Here is a 3,834-nt window from a genome sequence, read left to right as displayed (position 1 = left end):
ATGTATGGTTATTATGGTTAGATAGCCAAATATTGCCGAAACTCTGTCGGATTTTTCTTGTGAGTTTATTTGTTTATGCACATGGTTTGCAATCGTGTTTTGATTGCATATGGCACTCAGTGGTTGCTTTGCCATAGTGTTTTGGCATCGCATTGTGAGAGTGTTTGCTCACTGGAGTATGTCATTTGACATACATGTGGTAATCTCTTCTAGAGGGAGATTGTTGATGATAGTTTCATCGATTAGCACATAGTGCTCTTGGATTAGAGTGGGTGTTTTGGCATCATTTGAGCGGTTTTTCTCACTTGTTTATTACATTGATCACCATATTTGTTGATACTTCTCTTGGACAGCTTATGCCAACTTATGTTCTATTTTGATAGTACTTGGTGTATGAGTTAGCCAGGCTTTGGCTATTGTTAGTTGATCAATTTGTGCTTGGTCTTGTCATAGGTTATCGCCATGGATTTGGCATGTACATCATTGTACAGGTTTGTGCTTTTCCATACAAAGTTTGATGGTTCAAATTTTGAACATTGGAAAGTAGGTATGCATGATGCATTGACTCGGTTGGGCCAAGTGTTGCCACTACAGGGCATGGATGCTAGGCCAGAGTCTATGATTGACGATGAGTGGGAGGACTTGGATGAGCTTGCATGTTCAACGATCATGTTACACCTTGATGAGTCTGTTTATTGCATTGGTTTGGATGCATGTACAGCTAGAGAGTTATGTCAAAGATTATGCAATGCTTTTGGCACAAATGAGTCTAGAGAGATGCCTACAGTAAAAGGACGATCTTGCAGACATAGAGATGTCGTGTGTTGGCATTGTGGTCATACATGGCATGTACGTAGGCATTGTTTTCGACAGATGAGACAGCACAGGAGGGATGTTATCACTTTGGATGATGTGGAAGTAGATGTAGGGTATGTGGCTACGCATGACAGAGATGTCGCTTTTGCTTCTATGTTTACTCTTTCCTTTCTTATGTCAGTTTTTGACGACACATTACCTTTGTATTGGATACTAGATGTGAGTGCTAGATTTCATGTCATGCTGAGTCGTGAGTGGTTTAGCACATATGCTAGTGGTATGCTTGGACGTATGTGTCTAGCCAATGGTTCAGTGCATGACATAGTTGGTGCAGGAGATGTCAGACTATACTTGCCAAGTGGTGCATCATACGTGTTGCGAGATGTATGCCATGTGCCAGGTTTGACGCAGAACTTGATCTTTGTGAGTCAGTTACGAGACAACAGATGCCAGGTACTGCTGGATGAGCACAATTTTAGATTGCATCGTGGATAGCTAGTCATAGCGAGAGGTGCTAGTGTTGGCACGATCCATGCGATGCGAGTACATCACGTTCGCGATGGCACAATCTTCGTGAGTACGTAGCCATGCAGAGAGATGAGGCACGTCTCCTTTGTGGATAGATTCCATGATGCTCTAGTTTGTGAGCATGTTGAGCCAATTGTGCAGACATTTGTGCAACAGGGCATGTCATTCATGGATATGATGACAAATATGGATGGCTTGAGTGCTGGGGATTCAGCCAAGATTCAATCATTCATGGATATGCTTAGGCCAGAGGCTGATGTGTGTGAGAGCTAGGCATTTCTCTTGCCACAAAGGGTTCAGGATAGACAGATGCTCTTAGTGCGCAAGTGACATACGATGGACACGAGGATGGATTCCAAAGATCGGAGTTCGGGTGTCAGGGTGATTTCCATGAGTGAAGTTCTGAGCCAGATTTGATTGAGATGGTCAGATTGGTAGATATTGCTAGGATTGCATGAGCATTCGGGAGTTCAATGTACAAGATACTCATCTCGAGACCCGAGATTGCATTTGTGATAGGTTCATTTGTAGTGTGAGCAATTAGTCGTGCAATGACTGACGTTGGCCTTGAGCATAGGGGCACTTTGCAGCATATGGTGAGATACTCGCAAGATGTGTGCGGCTTTGGTGAGGAGTATGGTGTTGATCACTCTATACTTTCTCTACGATTAGAGCTGGATGCATACAGATTCAATGAGCCAGTGAGCGTTGGCTGAGGTCATACTTGTGATGGCCTTGTATAGGTTTTGTACGGTTTTCTTTTCTCTCTCACGACCACATTGGCCTTTACGTGGGAGGTTGTTGGGGTAAAGCCCCATGTGGCCGGTTAGACCAGGTGCCCACCCGCCCGCCCACTATACTTATTCATTATGTACATAATAGAATAAGGGGGCTCACATGTAGAGAGTGAGTTTTAGCCCCTGCAAACACAAGGTCTCCTCTTCTCCTCTCTTCTCCATTGCTGCACACACTCACACATGCTCCTGCTCGCGCACTTCAACACCATATACTTTCGTTTTGTTTTGATTGACTTTTTTTATTTCCATTTAATTTCAATTCTTTTGTTTTGATTAACTTTTTTTATTTTCATTTCATTTTATGTAATTTCATCTTTCTTAATTTCATTTCATTTAGTGTCAGCTCTTTTTTATTTCATGTTTTCGTTCCATATTGTGTCATTCCACCAGGTATTTTACCAAGCACCTATAGGAGTATTTTATGATGAGACTAACTATACGTCATTGTGTGGACTACGCTAGTTCCCTTCTCGGAGTAGTGATGTTGAGTCTATAGTAGGCCCAATGACCATACCCCCTACATAGCTGACATAACTTCGACCACCTCCAGATTTGCATCATCCACACCATCTAGGAGACATACCTTTTGCTGATTGCTGGGTCAACAACACGACATAACTCAACAAAGCTTTGGGAGTTATAAAATGCTGCGGATTATGGTTATAAACACCATTTGTAATAAGTAGCTGGTCTAGTTGTAGAAGTCGGGGTGCAATGGCACTTTTAGATTGTAAATACAAAGGCATTTTACCCCTTGAACTTTATTTTAGGTTATGTTAGCCTTAGTATATAAGGTACCTAGGTCACTTTTGTAAGAACACTTAATCATAATTAAAGTTTAGCGCTGCCGTCGACTGTGTGTGAGAGAGGAAGAGAGAGAGTGTGAGCTTCATCCTGGTGCTACTCCCCGCTCATTCATCAAATTGGAGATCCGACTGCACCATCGTGCTAGGCTTGGCAAGAGCTACACGACAATGCCAAACATTCCTCGCGAAACGGAGTGAACATGCTCGCTTCGTTCGCTCATCTACGAGCTAATTATGGCTGTAAGTATATCAAACGATGTCTATTTTTTGTGCGCAAGTAGTCATTAGAATCGTGGCGACATAAGCTATGCATAAGTACTCATAGATTTCAGTTTTAGGCACTTTCAAAATTCGTCTCTATCTTTATTCACATTTTTTGCATATGGGTTTAGAGCTAGGGTTTTGAGTGTAGAGCCTTTGGGACAGGTGTATCCTAGTGAGGGGATAATGTTCCTTAAGTTTTGTACGATTCTGGCATGGTTTGATGGGTTTTCTTCCGTTGTGTGTATGTGGTCAGGTGGTGTAGTTGAGAGCAGTGAGATTCTAGATTGTGGTTTAGTTGGCCTTCCAGAGTGTTGTATGTGTAGGATGGTCTCAACTTGACAAGCTAAAGAGATTTCCTCCATGTGCCTATCGTGTCATCCGTGTCCTCGATTGACATTATGTTGATCTAGGTTGTGCTGCATGCACTTTAAGGGTGGTGTGGTTCGCTCCCGCAACATTGGTGTCGCTGGTGACGGGGATACAAGGACTTAGGTAGGTATTCCTACTAGCACTCATGTGATGGATGCTTGCTTTAGTTTTGGCTAAAGATAGTATTTTTCTTAAGTGGATCTGGAAGAGGTTATTCCAAAATCAAGTGGATAGCCAGGAAGCGTGTGTCTTGC

The sequence above is a fragment of the Adiantum capillus-veneris genome, chromosome 7 (assembly GCF_014529385.1).
Source record: "Adiantum capillus-veneris isolate H3 chromosome 7, ASM1452938v2, whole genome shotgun sequence".
Lineage (NCBI taxonomy): Eukaryota > Viridiplantae > Streptophyta > Polypodiopsida > Polypodiales > Pteridaceae > Adiantum > Adiantum capillus-veneris.
This window is presented reverse-complemented; position numbering follows the sequence as displayed.